Below are 25703 nucleotides of genomic sequence, written 5' to 3' on the forward strand. Positions count from 1 at the left end.
ATAATGAATACTGTTGTGGCTGAGAGTAGCAGAAAAGTAAATGAAGCAAAAAGCACTCGAGTGTATAGTATATGCAGATCATTTGGCGATTATCAAAAGAATAAAGGATGGATATAGGAAAGTATTTTGAAAGTGGAAGATAAGAGAGGTTGTATTAAAGTTAACTAAAAGAGATAAGCAACAGTTAGGGGTGTAATGAAAACGGGATAGGGTTCACTAATTAGGAGAGTGTTGGATTTGAGGCTTTAGGCATTAGTAAATGAGAAGGCAGCACTGGGAAGAGATTTCACAGGAAGGTAGGAGTACTATGATATGGGAAACTTTCAACATTTTTTTAAGTTGCACATTGTTCATATGTACATTATGGAAGTTGAGTTATGCCTTTCCAGTACGTCAAAAGAAAGAGTTATTGTTGATAATATTTGGGACTGTATGGTGTTCACAGCTGATCCCAATTAATAAGCAAGAGAATTGTATTTTAATAGAAAAAATGTCATTACAGGCACAGGACTCTTACCCAGTGAAAGGCCACACCATTAAAAGGCACAGGACTCTGACCCAGAGCTCCACCATGCTATTAAGAGGCCTCGGACTCTCACCGAGTGATATGCCACACCATTAAAAGGCACAGGACTCTGACCCAGAGCTACACCATACTACTAAGAGGCCTCGGACTCTGACCGAGTGATATACCACACAGTTAAAAGGCACAGGACTCTGGCCCAATGTACACCGTACCATTAAAAGGCAAAGGAATCTGACCCAGTGTACACCAAACTATTAAAAGGCAGAGGACTCATACCCAGTGCTATGTGCAGAGATGCAAACTCAAAAATGAAGGGGAAACCAGAGAAAAGACAGGCAACCTGCATCTGACGAAAGATCAAGTCTGAATAGATCACAAGCAAAGAAATCAGGAAGAATACATCACTTGGAGGTGGTGAAAGGACTTAAGTTCGGGAGGGAATAGTAAGAAGGATGTGTGGTATACTGTATGAATGATTCATACGAAATAGACAATGAATAGAAAGGAGATTGGAGCAACAAAAAGGGAATGGTCGTGTCATCCCTTCTGATAGAAAAAGTCTTCCCACAAAGTGGAACTGGTTAAACGTGGCACAACAGCATTCTGTGGACTGAATGTTATATTGTTATGCTGTATATTTTACTTGTAGCCAACATTTAATGGATAAGGGCTATCTCACGGGTATGTGATTAAAAGCTTGGATAATATGACAGAATGACAATATCATGAATAATAATAATTGATAATTTATATATATGTATATATATATATATATATATAAACCTGTGTGTATATATGTATGTATGTATGTATATCTCTCTCTCTCTCTCTCTATATATATATCTATATATATATATATATATATATGAATATGTCTGTGGGATTGAGTAGGGCAGAAGGTCAAATGACTAGCAATGTTTATACCTGCTTGATCAACACCATTTGGTCATCTGAAACAGATGGTGTACAGGTGTGTGAGATCAACAATCCCCAGGTAGTGGAATATTCCCTTTACCCATGGATTGTACAATCTTGGAGTTAGTATATATAACTAACAGGCAGTGCAGGCCCTGCAAAAACACTCACATTTCATTTACTCCACTCTGGGATAATCTCCATAGCATGTGCAATATGTGTTGATGTTAGGTGTTTTAACATAATTCTGTTACTATCCTGGTTGTCGATGTTGCTGCCCTACAGCCATATATGTGTTGTGAAAAGCAGATTGTTTATTTGCAAGCCTGATCACGAACCTGGAGATAAGCAACTTACTATAGAAAATAGGAAAGAATAATATACTTCAACAATCAAGCTTGCTATCAGATTATATAGCAGACTGACCCTTGATATGAGTACTCTTTGCTTACTATATTAAGGACAAAAATGGAATTTAATTTAGTTTCTGGACAGAGCATGTTTTTTTGTTGTTCTGTATGAATGTTATTTTCAGAGTGGTAATATTTGCATTACTAGGTGTATGCAAACGCAATCTCCTCTGCACTGCTAAATACTTTAGCTACAACAATCTACTTAGGGTCACAAATCTCAAGGGGTAACACAACTAGGTAAGTTTAGCCTTGTGGCCAACATCATGTTAGATAAGAGTTGCTGGAATAGTACACTCAGTTCTATGGTTTGCTTTTAGTTTACTTATCACAACAGCTTTTAGATAAGGGTAAACTAGCTGCTCCATAAACATTCTGATCGCAATTCAGGTATTCATTTTAACCTGAATATAGCTCAATTTAATAAACCAAACTTGATGCTAATAAATAATTAATAAATAGTGGTTTAGAATGTATAATCTCCAAGTCAATACTTGTATGGCGGTAAGTAATATGTATGTTCTGCTTTTTGGAGTAAGCTAGTGTAATGGGATTTGTAGACTTTCTCAATGTACATCTGTTCATTAACTGGGAGATAAGCAAGTTTTCTATATAAATTCTAAAGGAAAAAATGCAGTTTAGCTCCTTGGCATGCATAGGTTCATAGGTGTGTACTAGACTAATGAACTCAGGGGTCTTTTTAAGCCTAGCCATGAATCTCAAATCTCTGACAAGTTTTGGGGGCCTGGGAGATGACCCATTTACGGAATGCTTGTGTCCATTAGAGACACAGATGCCAAACCAAGGGTGAGTTTTCATTTCACCATCAAGTTGTCCAAGTTACTCTTGAATTGAGTTAGGGAACAACTCTGTTTCACATGGGTGGAGAACCTGCTCCAGGGAAGGGATCGTCTCTGGGATACATACACGTCTCTCAAGAAGGTCTTATTTATATCACAGACATGGTTTAAGTATTTAGAATGGTTAATTCTATTTACTGTTTTTGTTGTGGATATCAAGATGGTCCATCAGAGTGGAGTTTGAAGATTTCTTTCTTGTTTGCCAGGCATATATCACTCCTCAGCAGCCTGCCATAACTATCCTTGCAACATTCTTATAGTTTGCTTTTCTAGCAGAATGGAGACAAGAAAACTTTTTATTTATTATATAAAACCTGCAGTTACATTTTGTTGTAACCTTATTCCTGTCCAAAGCCTAGATTTTCTGTCATTTACAAAGTCACTCTCAGACTGTAGATATCTACAGCCTTAGGTGTGTGCAAACATATTTCCATGCTTAGCATAAAAGTAAATACTGCTGCGATGACAACCCACTTGCTGTTTTATCCTCCACTATTCATCTTGTGGGCACATGATTTAGTAATATTCAGAACTATATGCCTTGATCATTATGAATTTTATTTTTAATGAAAGTATATTACTTATAGTTTTATCTAATGTTTGTTTGCATTCCATTGCACTTTTTTTCACCTGTATAGCTTTTCTCCCTGAGACTCCTTGAAAAGCAATCTTTTAGGTCCAGCTACACCATTCTGGTAAACAAAATCAATAAATAGATATATAAGATCTTAATTGAAGAAGAAGAATGGAAAACAGCACTAGAAATCCTGGAGAGAAGTAACATGCCATAAAATGTTTGTAGGAATGATACATATAGCTTTACGGATGCATAAAAGTTACAATCACTAATTAGTATACATTTTGACCAGAGCATTTTTTTTGTTTGTTTTTTTTTTTTTGTATGTGTCTCTTGCAAGCAGGAAAACCCTCACCATCACAAATCTACACGTTTAATTGACTTGCATTCCCCATATTGTTATAAAATATTTACTAGGTTGGTGATATGAATAAATGAATACTGCGGCTAATCTGGCAACTTGTTAATTTATCAGACAGTTGTATGACATGTAGAGGAATGTTATATAAGTAGTAATTTTTGTTAAAAATGACAGGCATGCCCTGCTCAGTGTGAATCATGGTTTCCTGTCCAGTACTCCAGATATCATTAGGTTACATATGGAGGTTTGAAAAGTGTATGCTATTGCAGCATATTTATGTAATTGACATTTAAATGTGCTTTGTGAAGTTTGTCTTTCAGGGTCCTGCACAAGTTTTGCAAGTAACAGCTAATAGAATAAATACGGACTGTTTACTAGGCCAAAATGCTATGGGGAGTCTTGCATTAATGATGTCTACAAACAGGTCACTTATTGTATGTGTTCACCTGCAGTTGTATAATTTGCTTGACTACCTCTTGTTAAACATATACCTCTGTGAATTCAACATCAAGCACAATGTCACTTAGCCACTTGAACAAAGTGTACTATTTTTCATGTAAGTTAGATCTGAGTTATTTCACAGTTTTGTAAATGCAAAATCAGTTTCATATACATATTACATGTATGGTGTTTTGCTTACATGGTATAATCAACAACTACTGAACCAGAAAACTTTGTCTTTATTATTTATTTATTATTTTTTTTATTTTTTTATTTATATGCAGTTATTTCTATTAAAGTGTCAGTACAACATTTGTGAAAAAACAAACAAACAAGCAAATAAAAACAATAATAATTATAATTTATCAAGTGTGATAGAATATATCCATATCAGTACATTGGTTCTCTAACACTGGAAGTTAAACTGCTTTTGTAATATGCATACACTTATTTCAGTGATATATGTGAACAGTCTGACAATTTATCCCTGAAAGCTATATCATTGATGAGCCCCATTTGACTCAGCTGAGAGACTCTGTGTGATATCTGGCCATTGATTTGTGGTATAATTTATATGACTAATAACTATTGGAAGCAGTGTGGATATTTCCTTAACTTAACATAATGGGAAATGCCCATACATTTTCCCAGAGATTGATTAACTTTTTGGTTGCATTGCAAAACAAAAAAAGATGCACAGACTTCCAGGCCAGTGAAGATGATGAGGAGCACCATGGCAACTTAAAGCAAAGATATGGGCTCTAGGCTGAAGGAGGTCATTGTTCTACTGTATTCAGCATTCATCAGACCTATCACTGAGTACAATGCACCCTGTAGTATGCACCTGTCAGGCACATCCAACAACTGGAATGCCCACAGAGGTTGCTGACTGGAAGAATACAAGGCATAAGTAACATGTCCCATGCAGACTGCCTCAAGGCCCTATCCCTGTATTATGTCTCCTATATGCTGTTGAGTGGGAATCTATGCTGTCATGCAAGGCATTGCTGGTCTCCACCTTGCTGGACCTCCTGCATATCTGCAAAATAAACAGCACAAAAATTACCCAATCTAAAGACTTAAACCTTGCCTGTGATATAATCAGAACATGCTGGAGAGACTGATATGTATCACAGAGACTAGCCTTCTCTGGAACAGGCAAAACAGAGTTCCTCCCTAACCCAGTTCAAGTGAAACTCATCCCTAATTTGGCACCTGTGTCTCTAATGGCCACAGGCAGACTGTAAATATTTAATCTTCCAGGCCACTAATTGTAAATGTTTTATCTCCCAAGCCTCTGATTACACTTATCAAGGGTACCAGATCTTGTCAGAGATTTGGGATGCATGACTTGGCCTAAAAAGGCCCTAGTGGTCATTAGGCTAGATACACCTGTGAGCCTATGGCCACAGCGCAGAGAGTAAGCCACTTCACTACCATATCACAATACAGGCTGAGGTAAACAATGAGGGTGCACAAGCACCCCGAGTAGCAGATTTGAGGGTGCACACATAGTTGTATAATGCTGGTGTGATTAACAGCAACAAATACATATACAGAGAAAACTACAATGGAACGGAAAGTGCTTCAGATGTGGAGGGTGGAGTAAAGGTTTCACTATAATAACAGAATCCAAACCGGACAAAATAAAAGTGCTAATGGAGTTGTGGAGAAAAACTATTGACAGAAAAGTACAGCAAAGAAGATGCTATGACAGTATGACAATTTTAATAATGTGAAGTGTACACAGAAGAGGTGAGTATAATAAAATAATGTGAAATGCTAACCTGCACCAGACCTAACAACATTGAAGTATCAGCACTGGACCTGTACTTAGCAGATAATGTCATAAAAAATACATATATGTTACACTGAGCTAACTGAACTAACTCAGCCCACATGTCAGCAAATTCAAAGTTTGCTGGCATGGTGAACCACTGCAAAAGTCAATGTGCAAGGGGGTCATAAAACACATGCTTGGAAAATGAAATATATGTGCAGACAGATTGGAAAAAAATAAAAAAATAGTCCTACAGGGAACTGAACCCAGGTCTCCCACAATTGGGTGTGTTATTTCACTGCATTATCAAGGGGAGCAACTGCAATAGTCCCAGTAAAAGGATCATGAAGCACATATCTGGGAAATGTAGTGCACTTGGAAGTCAGCAAACAGAAATGTTATGAAATACATGTAATCCCCAGGGTATTTGACACCGTCAAACAGTTGTAATGTCACAGTAAAAATTGTTTCATAAGGACACCGATCCATCAAAGTTGTCAGGCTAATGGCAGTAGCTGCACTTTATTTCAAATGGAATACAAATTGGATTTTCCTTCATTTTGTTCATTAGATGTTGAGTGCCATTTCTCTGAGATTACTACCATCTGTTGATACTGCTCCCCACCAATTGTCACACAACATACGAGTACAAGTAGACTTTCAATAATATGCTCATTCTTGGCATGTGATTGGTGTGTCTATCTATTTTTTGACTGTGGCATTTTGTGGAAATGGGAGTATAGAACAGACTGAGATGAAAAGGTGAAGCAAATAGCATTTATAACAGAAGGTGAGCAAATACAAAATATGCAAGGCATATTATGGAAACAGTCACAAGAACGAGTCTGAAAAACATATTTGAGAGGAATGGATTACAATATAGCAAGACAACTGGATTTGAACCCCTACCTTTTTTTCAAGTACATATTTTTACATAACAGTGAATTTGCAAGATATTGTGACAAAAGCACCCCTGAAAGGTGACTGAAAATACATTTCAGAGAAAAAGAACACATAATAGCAAGACAAGAAAAAGACGTGCATCAAGTTTCAATCCACAACCTTTTCCTCAATGATATTTTATATATACCATGGTATTAGCAAGTGAACCCATTGAATAACCTACAATGAAGAGGTCTAAATACACATGTTTTAGGGAAATGTCAGAACAGTGTTGAAGAGTGACACCTGAACAAGAAAAAGCAATATACCAATCTACAGATGAGGAAACTAAAACTCATCAGCAACTGTACACATCACTGCAAGAGTAGACTGCGACATAGAAGCTCTCGCATACACGTATCATGTTTACCTAATTTTATACAGGCAGGACTTGTTATTAATATGATTATAATTTTTGTTGGCTTGCTATAAAGTAAGCAATCATGGCATTGAACCACTGCCTCCATAAATAATACTGTCTATACCACAGTATTATCTACTGCAGCCACAACAGAAATTGCAGGGCAGATGCTAGATAGCAAACATTTCAAGCAAAGCTGATAATACTGTGGAAGACTAAGCAGTGAACATTGCTAAACAACATAGAACAATAAGGGGATTGCCCTTACTGTATTGTCAATTTACACAACAATGACAACTTGTAACATTCACATAGTATGCAACTCTGATTACTTGAATGCATTGTATATACTTACTACAAGCTATGTTATGTGTCACTCGTCCAGTCAGGATACAACAGATGAGCATTCATGGGTTCTGTTCAAGCAGCTTTATTATGTACAAATACATCAGGATTGAGGCTTAATAACTTTAACTTAGATAAACATATAAACAAATTAGCTATTACACTAATACATGCTCAGTCTCTGGCTGTAGTCTCAAAATGTCATTGAAGCTAGCATGTGCCTGCTATTTATATGCACATGCTGACCTTGAAATGCTTCTTAAAGGTACACCATGCACACACTATTCTACATCCTCCCTCTTTGAGAAATGAGTCATGCAATATTGATGACATTAATTGGCATGCAATTGATACAAATAATTCTTTGACATGCAGTTATACAGAACTGAACACATATAGAAAATTATGTCCAAGTTGTAGTGTATTTCACACTCGGTCTGAAAATATGACCAAATCATATGACATAGAAATTAGAATTAGTTCTAGCAACTGGGACTGTCTCTGCTGAATGTTCAACCTTGGGGACATCAGGAGCATCATCAGGAATGGAAGTAGAAGTTAAGACATGTTCTGCAGCAGAAATATCATCTGGATTGCTATGAGATCTAGAGTCTGTATCACAGGAACAATGTTGTGATTTCAATTCTGATACAGGAAGAGGATGTCTGTGATTTCTCCTGTACTCCACACCCTCAGATTCTTCAAAGTAGGATCTCAGCTCAGCACATATACCTGTTTACTTGACCAATCCAGTCAAAACCTTTCACTGTTTGTCCCCTCACTCTCTCTCCTTCTTTCAATGGACTTCTGGAAAGAATGCTTTCTGAATAGTTGGGCTTTGATTGCTCTGTTGTTCTTAGCTATAGGCCTCAATAAATGAACTGATAGGCAATGTTGTTCTAGTTTGCCTAGAAAGAAGTCTTTGAGCAGGCAAGCCAAATATATTGTCATGGGGTATGTTTCAGAGATAGACTAAATTCAAAAAGACATTTGTATTATCACATTTTAACTTCTCTAATAATTGCTTTGCACTCTGTACTGCACGTTCAGCTGGTCCATTTGATTATGGATATTCAGGACTACTAGTAACATGTACAAAGTCCCATTCTCTTGCAAATTTTTGAAGCAACTGACTGGTAACTTGGGTGCCATTGACAGAAATAACTTTGTGTGGACTACCATGGACTGAGAAATGACGTTTCATTTTGTTGATAGCAGTGGATGTTAGCTAGGTAGTAAATCAATCTCAAACCAGTTTAAATAAGACCCTACCAATACTAAGTAATGATGATTGTTCCAATCAACTTTATCAGTGGTTACTTTTGACCAAGGTAGTTCTGGAACTTGACTTAGATGAAGTGGTTCTTTTTGCAAATGCAGTTTAGTACTATTGCATACTGAAAAAGAAGAAAGTACTTTATCAATGTCTTTTACTAGAGAAGATCAAAATACTAGTCCTCTCGCCCTTCTTTTGATAAATTCGGAATCTGGGTGACCATAATGCAAAATCTGGATATATTTATGTTGCAAGGAAGCATGAACAATAATTTTAGGACCTTTGAAATTAATGCATCTTCCATCAACATTTCATCTCTTTAAAGAAAATAAGTTTGCACTTCAGGTGGTACACTAGATTGCTTTGCTGGCCATCCAACATTGATGTAGTGGTTGAGCTACTATAAAATTGGATTAATCTTTTGTATGATCTCTCAGCTCATCAAGTCTTGTGGTAGAAAAATTACGCACTTCCATAACATCAAAGTCAAAAATTCTCTGCATTAAGCTGTTCCATTGTATTTCTGGGAAATCTGGATAAGGTATCAGCCAGATAAAGAAGTTTGCCTTTTATATAGACCATTTTGAAGTTGTACTTTTGCAATGTAAGCATCATTCTTTGTAATCTCGCTTTAGCTGAATGCATAGGCTTCTTTAGAATAGTGACTAGAGGTTGGTGATCAGTCTCAAGCTGCATATTTCAACCATAAATATAATCATGACGTTTTGAACATGCAAAAACTATTGCCAAAAGTTCTTTCTCAGTTTGAGCATATTGCATTTCAGTTTGGGTAAGAGTCCTAGATGCATAAGCTACTGGTCTGCCTTTTTGAAGAATAACTGCGTCAAGACCAAATTTTGAAGCATCACAGGAATGAGTTGCTGGTTTATTGACATCATAGTATCTTAATGTAGGTGGGGTAGCAATTTTCTGCTTAAAGTCTTCAAATGCTCTCTGGTACTCATCCAACCAAGACCATATAACATTTTTCCATGTCAGCTCTAACAAAGGCAATGTCAACTCAAAGAAGACTGGTATAAACTTGCCTAAATAGCTGACCATACTCAGAAAACATTGCAGAGCTTGAACATTATCTGGTGCTGGCATCTCAAGAATGGCTGCTTGCTTGGGTGGGTCTCGTTGCAAGCCAGTGCTGGTAAATAAATGACCTACATATGTAACTTCTGATAGACTAAATTTGCACTTCAGAGGATTGAGCTTTTAGTTCACTTCATGTGCTCTGTCTAGAACTTTCCTAAGGTTTCTGTCATGCTCTGCTTCACCATTGCCTCCAACCAATAAATCATCTACTATTATGGCACAAGGATAACCTGAAAAAAATTTGTTCCATTACACAGTGAAATTCTTCACTTGCAGAATTGATTCCAAATGGAATTCTGAGGACTCCATATCTTCCAAATGGGGTACTGAAAGTAGTCAGTAGGGAAGATTTGTGATCAAGCATTACTTGTCAAAATGAACTTTTTGCATCCAAGATAGAAAAAACAGTGGCATATGCTATTAGGGCTGTGACTTCCTCAACTTTATGCATAGGATGATGCGGTCTCTATAATGCTTTGTTCAAATCTCTTGGGTCAATGCAAATTCTGATTTCATCTGAGCCTTTTTTGTGGGCTGCTACCATGGAAGATACCCATTCAGCTGGTTCTGTAACTGGACAAATTACACCTTGTTGCACCATTTTATCCAGCTGAGCTTTGACTTTATTCTGCATAGCTATCGGTACTTTTCTTGCTGGTCTGACCACTGGACTGACCTCTAGGACTAACTTCATAGAATACACATCTGGAAGTTTGCCTAGCGTGTCATCGAAAACATCAGCATACTCTTAAGAAAGTGCCTTCAGAAAATTGGAACTAGGATATGTGCTTATATGATAAACTTCTTTGGGAAAGAAAAGCAGATTCATTCTCAAACTGTCTCTGAGACCCAATAATGATTGCACAGGTCTTTGGACTACATATAATAATAAGCTGTAGCAGTTCCTAGCCAAATAACATGAAAGTACTACTGAGCCTTCGGTTTGAATTTTTTCACCTCCATAATAAACAAGTTTTGCACAACTGGCCACATTAATTTGCTCACCAGCTCTCACCTTTGCAAATGTGTCTGCTGACATAACATTACACTTTGAACCAGTGTCTACTTTAAGCTTGGTGGATTTACCATTGACCTGGACAGTACAAAACACATTGTTCTTTGCCAACAAATTTACTGCATCAACTTTTTCACCAATTACTGAGACACCATCTATGTAGAAAGTAGAGTTGTCACTTTCTGTATGATCAACTTGCTTTTTTAAGTGACAATTCTTTATAAATGTGTGAGGATTACTTGATTTGCAAAACTTTTGAAAATAGTTCTGTTTTTACACTTGCAGCATTGCTGACCAAATATTTAGCATATTTGCATTTTAGACTCATGACTGGCATCACAATTGTGACAGTTAACAATGAAGCTTGATTTGGGTTTTGCTGACTCACCTTTGTACTGCACTGAGCATGTCCTTTTCTTTGAACTTGAAAAACTACCAGTTTTACCTGGGGATCCTGCAGGTGTGGCAGGTGCCATGTGCTTAGGCCTGCTTCTGATAGCCACATGTTGCATGCTGTCTACATTTGTTCTGGAGCCTGCTGAAACCATGCTCTTATCACTTGCAAGCATACTTGTGTGCCTTTCTGTATCTTCATCGATATGATAAATCTCAATAGCTTTGCTCAGTGTTAAATCACTGTCACAAAGCAAAATCTTTCTCACTGCAGCATTATTAATACCACACACAAGTCTATCCTTTATTAACTCATCTTTTAAGTCACCAAACCAATACATTTTAGATTTGTTTCTCAGGTCAGTAATGTAAGCTGCAAAAGTTATCCCTGGTTTTTGATCCCTTGTGAAAACAAATGCCTCTCTAATGTAATATTTGTCTGGGGACTACACATTTCTCTGAATTTGCACTTCAAACACTTGCGGTCTTACCTTGATTCAGCCTGTAGAACAATATGACGGCTCCCACCTTCTCCTCATATACTGCTGGTGCATACATAAACGAATGCTCCCTTTCAATGGTCTCTGACCCAACTAGCTTTAGCAAAATAAATGCCCTGGTGTTTGCATCCTTGTCAGAATAAGCTGATTGTATAAAAATATTGTACAATTCTCTGCAATATTCTGATCTAACACGAATGGTGATGGTTTTTGAAATCCATCTGCCATATTAGTACATACCACTGAAGGCTTTTGCAAGTATGCATGAATGCGCACACACACACACACACACACACACACACACACACACACACACACACACACACACACACACACACACACACACACACACACACACACACACTGGAAATTTATGCCAGTATTTGTAACTATGCCCAATAGCACCACAAGCCTCTGAATAACTGAACTTTAAGAAATGAGTCTCTTGGGCACAGTAATACTCTTGAAATCACTGTACTGTAAGACAACACCTGTTATCAGTGTAACAAACATTTCAAAATAACTGCACTGTGCTAATAAACTAGGCAGAAGAAGCTCAGATTAAGAAACATTTCAAAGTAACTGCACTTTGCAAATAACTACTATACAGCATACTGAAACTTTCCCAAAATGGCTGTACTTTGCTAAATAACTCTTTACAGTGCAAGGAACACTCTGTAATGGTGGCACTTTGCGAATAGACACACCCAGCACAAGAAACTTTTCGAAATGGCTGAATTTTGACTGTATTTTACGAAATAGTGGCACTTTGCACACAAATCAACTCTTCAGAATAAATGCACAGTAATAAGCACACACTATAAGCACTTTTACACACTTTGAGATACTTTGAATAACTCTAGTTATGCCCTGAATACAATGCAAAATAGTAGTTATGGCAAAACACTGTGCCGGGACACAGACATGCAGTCGACTTGCTTTATTTATGCTTAATGTGCCCTTTTTGCCCTTTATTATATTTGTTTTGCTTATTTTATCTCTTTTCATACCCATTATACTTTTCTTGTGCTCGTTTTACTCTAAATATGCACATTTTACTTTAAACATGCTCGTTTTTCAATTCTGAGGTAATTCTGAACCCTGTATGTGCTTTTCTGATGATTGTTTTATCAAATATCTTAATTTTAAGCATCTTGTTTAATTAATTAACTTTTTTGTGCCTCCTGCTTGTTTAATAATGTGTTTTGTGCCCTTGTAATGCTCCATTTTATCTTTTTAATAAATAAATCTTTCTTGCAAAGTTTTCATTACATATAATTCATTTCTGGCCCTTTTTATACTCAGTTCTTTTAGTTACCCTCACTGTTAACTCTGCAGCTTGTAGCTCTGAAAAGCAGCCTCTGGAATACCGGTTCTAATACCCATGTTAATTATCCAGTCAGGATAAAACAGACAAGCATTCATGGGTTCTGTTCAAGCAGCTTTATTATGTACAGACACATCAGAACTGATGCTTAATAACTTTAACTTAGATAAACTTATAAACAAACTATCTGTTGCACTCATACATGCTCAATTTCTGGCTGCACTCTCAAAATGGCACTGAAGCTAGCATGTGCTTGCTATTTATATGCATATGCTGTCCTTGAAACACTTCTTAAAGGTACAACACACACATGCTATTCTATAGTATGGATTATTTGTCAGACTGCTACAACTTAGACCTTATTAGATTTGAGCCCCTGCCAGCTAAACTTATAGTTTTGCTTTTTAATTTCTGCAAATATTTTAGGTTTTTAATACCATGATGGGAATGGACCCCATTCCTAAGTCAAAGTATGATTAACATTCATGAAATTAGTATTGTTTCAATCTTTGATGTCAGCCAGAAATGCTCTTCACCGCACCCGCAATGTGCCCTGTAATGACTCCTGCAATTCATATGGAGTTACATGTATTAATAACATATCTAAATTCAACTGTAGATTATTTTTATAAGGCCCATTGCTTCTACTACTGTTGGAAATGTCTGGGTATCTTTCTTCCACGTTGCTGTCATTTCTGCCTGCAAATCCTGATATTTTATGACTTTGTGTCTCTCTATATGCAAGGTACTGTAGTCCCTGGGTATAGGGATTTCAAGGATCAATGCTACTTTTGACTTCTTTTCTCCCATCTATCTTTTGAACTGTTGGTAAAGGGTGATCCCATGTGATGTAGACCGTCATTTTCTATGATGCTTTATGGTTCATGTTTCCAGTGTTTTTTCAGCTACTTAAATATAATGTTTGTACAATCCCCAGTGAAACAGTCTTGCCACATTATTATGCCTTTAAGTATATAGTCCTTTGGCTATTAGTATGTCACAACCAGCAACAAGGTGTGCAACTGTTTCTAGTTCTGTTTTACAAAGTCTACATTTGTCTCTTTCTCCCACATGCTCAAAAAATGCTGTAAATCAACATGTACGTAGTCCACTATCATGGGCCACCAATATTAACCTTTCATGTTTTGCTTTGACTTCACCTCTCCTTAACCATTCCTGTGTTTGTTCATGATCAACATGAGGTTGTTCCAGGTGTTTTCTATACTTGGAGCTACATTTATGCATTTTCCACATCTCTTGCCTTCTCATCTCATCCTTCACCTTATATTCTTTCTTTTGTTCTTTTGGCACATTCGGTTGCTTCCTGATTTTTATATACTTTTGGTTTGATTTCCATTCCCACTTAACGCTGATATGCTTCTGCTCGACTAAGCATGGAAGTCATCTTTGATTTATTCTACTCATGTTTCAAAACTTGCATTATATTTGGGCCTTGTGAGGCCAGCAGATATGTTTGCAGTCCCACTATTGTGGATATATGCATATAATCAATTTCAAGGAGGTCTATACCTCCTTCGGAACAGGGAATATATAATCTTGGTATGCACTGATTTTTGTAAATCATTTGATGAGCATGAAGCATTCTTTTTGTTTTCCTGTCTAATCTATGCAACACCTTTTGGGCCAGTCAATCACTCCAAAACTGTAAGTTAGGACAGGAAGAGCAAATTGGTTTCTAGCTTGAACTTTGTTCCTAGATGTCAACGCTGTTTTCAGGATTAATTTAAGTCTTCTAAAATATACCTTACTGAGTTTTATTCATATTTGTTCATGTTTTATCGTTGATCCTAAATCACTTCCTAAATATTTAGACACTCCCTCTTGCTCAAGTTCTTTTATATCACAATATTGTCCAAAACTGATGTTTTCTTGGTGCTGCAGCTTTCCTGCTTTAAAGGTTGTTTTTGTGCATTTATCAAGACCACATGACATTCTTATATCATCTGAAAATGTTTTGACTGCTTGCAATTGTGCTTTCAGCTCCTCATCTGATGCACTTTACAGTTTAAATCATCTACAAAGAGAATATGAGAAATCTTTACACGTTGTTGCATTCTGGGAGCCAAATTATAATCATGACCTAATCTGTTAAGCACTCAGCTCAATGGGTTAAGGGTAAGACAAAAGAACAGCAGTGACAGAGAGTCACCCAGGAATATTTCCCTTTGGATTTGTATCCCTGGAATAATAATTTGTCCTTTATCATGGTTTAACTGCAAAGTGGTTTGCAACTGTTTCATGGTCACAGTCATGTAGTTTATCAGTGCAGGGTGGTGTATCTTATACAATTTAAGCACTCTTTTACTGATGAGTGTAGGATACTGTCAAATGCTTTTTTGTAGTCTATTCATGCCATACTTTCTTCCCCTTTTTACAGTTCTTCACTATGACTTTATTTAACAACAAATGATCCTTTTGTTCCATATGACTTTCTTTTATTACCTTTTAGTTCTGTTGCCATAACTGAGTTGTCTTCCACATGACTATAAATTCTGTCAGCATCAATTCCAGTGTATAGCTTATAAATTGCCTGAAAGCAAGTTATTAGTCTATAGTTTTTTAGGGTACCTTGCAGGTTCACTCTTTGGTAGGAGCATTGTTTTTCCTGTTGTTAGCCAGGCAGTTGTCTGTTTTGGGTGTGCCTATAAATAGTTCTTACTCATGGCTAAATCTTTGTGCAAAATATGTTAATACTTTTAGCCAGACGTTAGGTACTGCATCTGGGCCTGGAGTTTTCCAATTAGAGGCTTTTTTTAACTTTGTTTCAATCTGCCTGGCCGTTATTTCATCCTATTTCATATCCTGTACATTTGAACTTCTTTTTCTTTCTTTTACTTCTTCTATCTATTTAGCATCTTTGTTCTGTTCCACAGGATCTTCACAAATATTTTTCCAAAATGTATCTATTTCTTCTTTTTTTGGTGGTCCTGATTCATTATAATACTGCACATTGCTTTAGTCATGTCTTTCTGGGTATTTTTGTTGATCTGTTCCCTCTTTTATACTCTTATCTTAATTGCTTTATAGTTTCTTGTATTTGACACTTCTATGATGGCACTGGATTTCTCCCTGTCCTTTCCCTTACTACTCTAGGTTCTTGTGGTAGGATTTTATCTGCTGTTAATTTGGCTGCACAGTAATGTATTCTATTTACATGTGTTATTATGCATGAATCTCTATGGACAGTCCTAGTTAATGTGTTCATTTGTTTTATCAAACTTTTAACTTTTTAGGTTTTATTGACCTTCTGCAGTCTATTTCTTTCATTGATCTTAATATGTCTATCCATCTCAATTAAATCTGGCAACTTTTCTCTTAGATTGTTTTCTTCTAAACTGAGGGCACATTCTTTGTTCGCCATTTCATGTGGCCATTCCATAGAAAGTTCCAGATTTTCCTGTGCCATGTTCTCTTCAGTGTCACCCTGTGTCATCCGTTGCTCTTTCATATGGGAACTCACGGGCCTGTCACTCCACAACACTGACTGTGTCAGAGTTGTGCAGTTTCCTGTCTTTTCCCTTGCTGTACAGCTCCAACTGAATGTTTGTATTGGTTTCCTATAGGAGGCTCCAAAATATTTTCATATGTCACTATTTAGATGCTTCCTGCTCCACTGGTTACCTCCTTAATTTGGGTGTCCATTACTCTATCCTGTTGTGTTGTTATCCGAGTTAAATTTTCTACACTAAATCCTTTACTTTGCAGGTAATCCATAACCTCAGTTTCTGTTCCTTAACTTCTCCATTACTAATCCTCTTTTCTACTTTTTCTCTTCATTTTATTCTTTTTTGTGTTGTAAAATGTTCCGTATCCGGATGTTGTTGCCTGTATTTCTCTTCAAATATCTTTGGTGCTACTCTTTTTGCATTGATTAGATTTGTTTTCTTCTTTGCATACATTTTGCACCATATTAAATCTCTTTCTTTCCCATGTCCATATTTCTTCTTCAGATGTCGCCTGCTCCTCTTGTTTCTCCTTAATTTGGGGACTAGTTGTTCCTTCATGTTGTGATATAAACTGCGTTAGATTTTCTACACTGAATCCTTCACTTAGCAAATATTCCATAACTTCAGCTTCTATTTTTTGAACTTCTACTTGACTAATCTTCTGTTCTACATTCCCTCTTTGTGATCTTGCTTTGTGTGTATCACCTACTGATGCCCCAGTCAAAGTTACACAGCAGGTATTGGAAAACATGCATTTGAATGGATGTTAACAAGAATACGTGAGAATGAAAATGAGTGTTGTCAAACATACTATAGCACCCGAGGAAGTAAAGCCCTCCACCTGTTAAACCCAAGTAGTATACCTTATGTCATACATGTTCACTAAGTCATTATTGCATAACAGACATTGCTTGTTACACTGATGCAATGTACACCTCACTTGATTCAAAACCATGCCTGCCTACCTAGCAGTCTCTTCACCTGTGTACTATCTACTGAGGATGTAGAAGAAGTTATACAACAATTTTCAGAATACTAAACAACATCCAAATTTGAATGGATGTTACCAAAGGTGTGTTAGAATGAAAATGAGAAGTGATAAACAGATTATAGCATTCAAAACTTTTACCTATCAAACTGGTTACATCCATAAAAAGGTATCCACCCATTTATGCTAATTCTATCATGATATTTAGTTTGTTTGCAAAGGACAGTTTTTTAAAATAAACAGACGATTTGTTGATGTCAGCAGGTTTAGTGTCCTATCTATGCCTTATAGCTGAATTGAAATTATTTGCATTTGGTATTTTCACTGTTTATATTTCCACCCCAATCCTTTCCCAGGTCTGTTGCTCAGAGTGTAATTTGTGATGCCCTCTATAAAAACATTTCTGTCTGATTCAGCTTCACCAAACTCTATACTTTGTAGGCATGTTTAGTCTCTTTTGTCTGATTAGAGTCCTTAAATCTTGTTTCTTTGCACATCTCCTCCAGTAATTCCCTTACAGCATTCACTCTCTTATCCTTAGCCTGTATCCTTGTTGTTTTATATAGTGCAATGTTATATTCTTTGGTTCATTCTCATTGTAATTGAGGTGGCAAGGAACTGAGGGAGGTTTTATTAAAAATCTTGTAAAACTTTGATAATAAAGTTTTTGGCATCATCAACTAAAAATTAAAGGATCCATCTGCCATACTTTCTCTCAAGTGCTCTCCCCACAAGGGGACCAATCTTGGATGTACTATTTCATGATCAGTATCTTCCCAAATTTCAGTCCCTATACTGTTAGTATTTCTGGCTTTATAAAGGATCCCAAAAACATGTCAATATAGTTTCTAGACTGCGAAGTTGGAATAAAAATGTGTGTCCAGAGTAATCTGATTATACCTCCTCCTGTATAGGCAGCAATCCCCTATTCCATGTAAATGTCTGTTGGGATTTACTGTGAAATTCTGAGCACAAAATAAACCTATCTAGACAGATGCTTGCCTCCGTAACAAACTCAACCTCACTGCAATACAATCTTCTTATTTTCTGACCAAATAGTGCTAGCAGACAAATCAGAAAAGCAATGGACAATCACTGACACTCAACATCTAGAACATGATCCTTAGGATGATGAAAACTTCTGTATATCCCAGCTGCCCTCCTCAACAGCAACCATATTCTGGAGTTTTCTTCCTAATCTCTCACTGGCAATCAAGATCACCCATCTTTTGGAACCAATAGCTAAGCTTTTAAACATATGCTATTTGCATTGCTTTGAAGTATAATATGTGTGTCTGTATGCAATCTTTATGTAACATTTATTAACTGGGAAAGTCCAACTAGGACAGAGCCTATTTTTCACTGGAGGCCCAGGAACAAATGTTCCAGATGCATGTCTTTGAGTGTGGCAGGAAACCGGAGTACCTGAAGGAAACCCACGCGAATGCAGGGAGGACATGCAAACTCTGCACAGAAGGCACTTCAGCTGAGAATTGAACCAGAGAGCCTCTTGCTGTGAGGCAACAATGTTAATCATTGCACCACTGCACAGCCCACTTACTTATTGTAAAATCATAATGTCCATTCTGTTAGATGCCGAGTGGCAGATAATCATACACTTCTTAGTGTAAGAGCTTAGACCAGCATGTAGTACTTATAATAATCAGAAACAATCAGAGCTGAAATATTTAAGAGAAAAAAAACTCTTACTATCAAAGTAAAAAAAATGCTTGTGTATGTAGTGCTATGCTAGGGAGAAACCCGATAAATTACTTTCTCACTCCATTCTTTGGTTACTATTAAGTGAGCCACTTTGAGAGAAACAATATCCTGACCATAGTCTTGGAAGACTGTCACCCAAAAATGCATTTATATCTCCTTGAGAATGAGACATATCACACTGCTCATGTCACTAAATCCCAGATTTATGATTCTTGCAGTTTTATCCCTTAATGCCCTCTTCTTATTGTGCTTGTACAAAGTTCTGTATGCCTACATTACTACTTATTTAAATTTACAAAAGGAGGTGAGATTTCGACAATGTTCACAATATGCTGTACCTCTACGTCACCATTATCATCCTGAGGTAGACATTCAAACATGTTCTCCAAAGGCACATGAGGAGGCAACAACTGACAACATATAATATTCCTACTTTTCTTAATATATACTGGGGAAAGATCTTGTTAAGTTTAATTCTGGTGGCTGCCAAAGAAGCAATTACTAGAAAATGGAAATCAAAGTCCAAACTATCTGTAGCTGGAGTAATGAATATTAACAGAGATTAAAGAACTGGATGTTGGATCTTTAGAAAAGGGTAAAAGCAAATTACATAGAAAAAGTGGAACCTGAGGGAACAAGAGATGCAGAATAAGGTTTTGGAGGAGGAGGAGGCTGGTTTAAGAAAAGGCAGAAATTGAGCAATGTATGTAATGTTTGATTGATGATAATTATACAGAAAGTAGATGTGATATATAATGTTTGTAACTGCGAACATGTTAATATGGTTTGACTTATTTTATATAAATGTATGTTTTTCTATGTCATAAGTGAAAATTCAATAAAGGTGTTATTTTGGCTGGCTGTAGTCAGGGCAAGGGGAAAGATCACTGATTTGCATTGTAACATATTCCCTAGTTACCTCTTTATACCTGTACAATCCTCCAGTGGGAAATTAAGGCATAGCGAGGTAGTCCAATTGATTCAGTACCTTGGACTATATCTCTTTAAAAGAGGGCTACTCCAGAAACATGAAAACTTCAATAATGAATGAGCAGAAACATTTGAGTTCCTGGTAATGTAAATATATTTGCATACTGTAACAGGTTGTGCCTGATGAACCCTTTTATGAACTGTAAGGAAAAGATGCTGCTATTCTACTCTAAGAGTTATTAGACCCCCAAAGTGAATATGAAAGAGGATGATGGCAGAATGTCTAGATGTGCTGCATGCAGCAGGTCCTTCCCATACTTGCAACATAAATTTGTGGAATGTGTTGGTATGACTCCTGTATGGGGTATTTTATATGGTGTAAAATGTCAGAAAGGTAGAACTGAATAGAAATGAAATTTAACTGAGCTCTTGCAGTAGTAGCTTAATCAATATTAAATCATGCAAGTAAATATGGTTCTTACAGGCAGCTGTTTGGGTGCGAACAACCATTGCCTTAAAGTGGAAGACTCCTGAATGAATATATACAGTAATTTTCTGCAATTTGTAGAAATTGTGTAAATAAGATTTATGTTTGCCGGAATAATGGACTCTTTTCCAGTGGCAAATATAAAGATTTGTTAGATAAGTTGTCAAAAATGCTAAGGGTCGGATTATCTCACATTTCTCTTTTCAGTCTAAAATTGTCTGCCATTAAACAAGTAAACTTAAAAGGATATTTGCCGATTGATATCAATGACTGAAGTATTGACATAATTTGCATTTATACCTTGATATCAGTCTCCAAATGTCATACACACTTAGATATTATTTCTAAATGATGAAGACATACACAAAGACTTACTGGTAAAACTGGACACTGCACTGATATGGAGGACATCCTTCCCAGACACAAGAGTTGCACTCCAGTGTGTGACATGTGTTCTTATCACCCATCGTCATTCTCATCATGCTCACTCCCTATGCCACCCCATTTGACATCCTTATGAACATTTCCTATATCTGTGATTTGTCAGACACATGACAGTACAAGTCTCACTGTCTCTGTTCCCCTGATGCAGTATTGGTCTGGATAGCTCATACTCCTTGTTAAGTTCGGTTACCCTGCTGGGTACTTTACATTACTCTGTGACACATAAATAGTGTTTGCTAGCACCAAATTTCATCTGAAACAACACATTTATCACATCACATACTTAACCAACAGAGTTTAAACACTAAAATGCATTAGTCTGTATATGATTAGCATTGCAGAATGATTACCATCAAGGAACAACGCTATTTCTATTTACAAAATTGTTAGTGACAGTCCACCTCCTATGGCAAAAACTGAAGAATATTCCTTTCATGCTAAAGATATGCTGACCATTGAGTGAATGAGCTAAGCCGTCATGTGCCAAAGAAAGCTATAGTCTAAGGATGAGAAGACAGTTATTATTTTTAACTGTAACAGCTTCAAGGTTTCAATGTGCTTAAGATGCGATGTTGAAGTTGTCAGTCAAGTACGTAGTGAGTTATAATTCATTGAGTACTTGTTTTATTTAACATTGATTCATCCAATTACATGATGTCTGATAAATGATGTAGAATATGATCTGTGGGCTTAGTGAACAAATGTGATGTGAGAAACTCTGCTTGGCTGTGACACTTTCACAGGTGGAGGGATTTCATCCCCAAGTCAAGTCTTCGACTCAAAGCCCTGTCACTTTACTTAGTATCCTGTTTCTGGAATGCAAAGCATCCTCTCACTCAATGATGATGGTTTACTGCACAGCAGCAAGTCAAATGATATCATAAATACTTTATCCAGGGCTCTAAACCTCTTATGAAACATCAACAAAATGGTTTGGAAGGACAGGTATAGCTCTCTGAGGACACCACTGTTCTAGAATAGACTTCCTATCCACACAAAACAAAGCTCATCCTGCCCATATTCATTTGCAACTTGGAGCTATGGGTGGAAAACAGAACATTTATCCCAGGACTGCTAGCTGTACTACTAATGGACAGAGGCAGCTCCTAAATGCTTTATCCCAAGTAAGGGTCCCTTCAAATTATCTATGGTATGATCTCAATAGTCATATTTGGGGTAATGTATAATATATGGGATGGGTAAAGCCAATCTCTAACCAAATGGGATAAGTTACTTTGAGCCCAAATGGGAACTTGACAAGGCTTAAAATGGCCCACATGGGCAGCTAGTCCAGTACTTAAATTTGAACCTAAAAGTGTTGTACTCCCTTTTAGCCAGGGACATATTCATTCACCAAAAACTGTTGATGGTATCCCCTCAATTTTCTTTTTTTTCTGACAACTGTAGGTTATGTTCTTCTGTGTCATTGGTAGTTAGTACATAAGTCATGTGAATGTGAGATAGGCAGGCAGTAGTTCAAATCTAGTACTGGTGTGTAAAAATAGACATTACGGTAAAGAGAGACATTGTGGATATCTCATACTATGTGTCACAGGCTAGTATGTGTCTAGCATTGATTAGCATTCTACTTTGACCAAAGAAGATGTCACAACATCATCAAAAATAACTGGCTTAGTTTCTGCTGTCATCCTATGGGGATACAATATTTGTCAGCAGGTGATGATATAGTTAACAAATCATGTTGCTTTGCCAAGGATGGTCTGCACCTGTCCCATTTCGACTTTTGAATATTTGCTAAAACATAGTCATACCCCATACAGACCTTTTTAGCAATGCCAAATTGACAAACCTTCTAACATAGCAAAATTATCCCAAGAGAATCTAAAGGTGTTACTATTGAATGCCGGGACATTAAACAAGGCACTCTACTCCCACTAAACTCTCCTCTCTCTTTGGAGAATATAGGCATCTTTACAGAGACATGGTTTAATGCCTCTGAGAGTACCCTGGCAATGCTAGGCTTCAGTGCATTTCAGATATTTAGACCAGCTTTGCAGAGGCAGGGAATAAAGGTGGAGGTGTCTCAATCTACATAAGTAACAAGCATGCATCTAGGTTACTTAATCAAGAGGATGCACTGGAGTTTCTCCACTATCTTAGCAAGCTATAGGTTACCCTCTATGTCTCATGAATCCCATAGCTCACACTAAGACCTATTAGAGACACCACCCACAATTTAACCATTCAACTAAATACCTGGAAACCTACACAACCCCCAACTTTCAGGTGCAGACATTCCTGGCCTTTGTAATCATGAAGACCCTAGATAACATTATGCATATGCCCTCTAGAGGTACAAATAGATTGAACCTAACACTTACAAATATGAGAGAATGCTGCTGCTGGCATTCAGAGAATGTGTCAAAGTAGTAAGATAATCATTCTGTGTCACACAGCTTGTAAGGACATGATCCATGGAGGTCAATCTGCTATTGTATTCAGCCCATAACAGACCCTTCATTAAGTATAGTTCCCCCTTTTGGTATGCACCTGACCAGGCATATGCAACAACTAAAATATCTGCAGAGGTTCCTCACAAAAAGAAATACAGGGCATAAACTCAATGCACTGTGCAGATCACCTGAATGCCCTATCTCTACACTCTGTTTCCTACAGCCTGCTGAAAGGTAATCAATGCTTGGCATACAAGGCATCCTTGGATCTTGCCCTGTTGGATCTTTTCCATATCTGCAGAATGAATATCCTCAGAGATACTAGACTTAAGGACCTAAACTTTGTTTATGACATAAATAGAACATGTTGGAGGAAGAGGTATGTATCTCACAGAATTCCTATTCTCTGTCTCTGATAGACATAAGCAGACATTAAATTAAGTGCTACTAGCACACACTCCTTACAATAGACTCTATGGCAAAATAAGTTGAGGAATGCATTTTGGTTCCATGGCATGGCATATTAAGGCTCTAGTATATACCTATGAACCTATGAACCTAGTAGCAAACTGGTGATACGCAAGAATGTCTTACTTAGTTGTAAAGAAAATAAATTCTACTACTATTTGACATGTAGAGTGTTTGATCCCATATGAGCTGCTCCCTCTTAAATATGCACAGTTTATTAATTTTTATATATGTTGTTGTGATGGTAATCAGACAGAAGCTTTGCTATTAAAATCTGAGAAATGATAAGTATAAGTTTGTGTGCTAAGGCAAAAGAGAAAGTGATGTAAGAATGAGCAGGCAGTTATTATTTTAACTATTACAGCTTCCATGCTTTGATGTACTTCTGATGTGATGCTTATGTTGTATGTCAGGTATGTTGAGAGTTACGATATATCGAGTTCTTCTGCCTATTTTACATCATTCCCAAACTCTGTCCAATTGCATGATGTCTGACAAATGTTCTATGGTGTGTTCTGTGGCTTAGTGAATACATTTGATGGGAGAAATTCTACTTGGCTGTGACATCTTCATAGGTTGAGGGTTCTGACTCCTCAAATGTTGTTACCCCCTTTTAACTAAGTCCATATTCATTCACACACACTATTGATTGTATCCCCTCAAATGTGTGCTTTCTAAGTGAGATATAACCTCTTTTGTGACATAAATAGTTAGTGCTCAAGTCAAGAGAATGTGAGTTAAGCAGGCAACAGTTCAAATCTAGTGTTGAATACTTTTTATGTTTATTGGTTTAAAAAACAATTGCTGGCATGCAAGAATGCAGATGCAATGTGAACAATGAAGGGTGGAAGGGTTTTGATGACCCAAGTGTTGTACTTCCTTTCAAACATGCCCAGTTTCATAAATTATTATTGTATACCTCATTCCAAGAGTGCTGACATAGAGCAGCACTGTGCTTCACAATTGCTGAATATTAAGTATCTCTTTTCATCGCATGGTAAAAACTGAAGACAATGCTTTCAGCCACAAAAATAAGCTGACCATCATGGAAAGGAACTTTGCCTTGATGTTTGAAAGAAAGCAATATTGATATAGGCATAATGATGCAGTTATTATTTCATCTGTTACAGCATCCATGGTTCAATGTGCACATGATGTGATGAAAATTTCAATAAAGTGTGTTGAGGCTTGTGATCCACTAATCACTGGTGTCTGTTCCACAATGATTGTCAGTCTTTGATAATTTTGTCAAAGCCACTTCAAATGTGTGCCTTCTGACAACTGCTGAACAAATAATTCTGTAACGCCACTAGCAAGTACACAAGTCAATTCACTGTGGCTTAGGCAGGTAGGGATTCAAAGTTATGAAGATTTGACTTTTGTAATGAAGACAATCATCATTATCATGTATTAATGTGCCATATAACTGTTAAATATGCTCATATTATACATTCATCTGACAGATTTCATGCAATTCTACAGTCATGCATGATTCATATATTGTTTAGCAGATTTCAATCCCCACCTGTGTTATATCATTTTGTAATGTTCAAATTACATTCTGCAGTATTACTCTTAGCATTACACGTGTATCTGTATTCACACATCTTCAGTACAGTTACTTCTGTTGTGTATCTTACCCATTCCCAAGAA

This window comes from Protopterus annectens, chromosome 1.part2, assembly GCF_019279795.1.
Source record: "Protopterus annectens isolate FY-2018-M chromosome 1.part2, PAN1.0, whole genome shotgun sequence".
Lineage (NCBI taxonomy): Eukaryota > Metazoa > Chordata > Ceratodontiformes > Protopteridae > Protopterus > Protopterus annectens.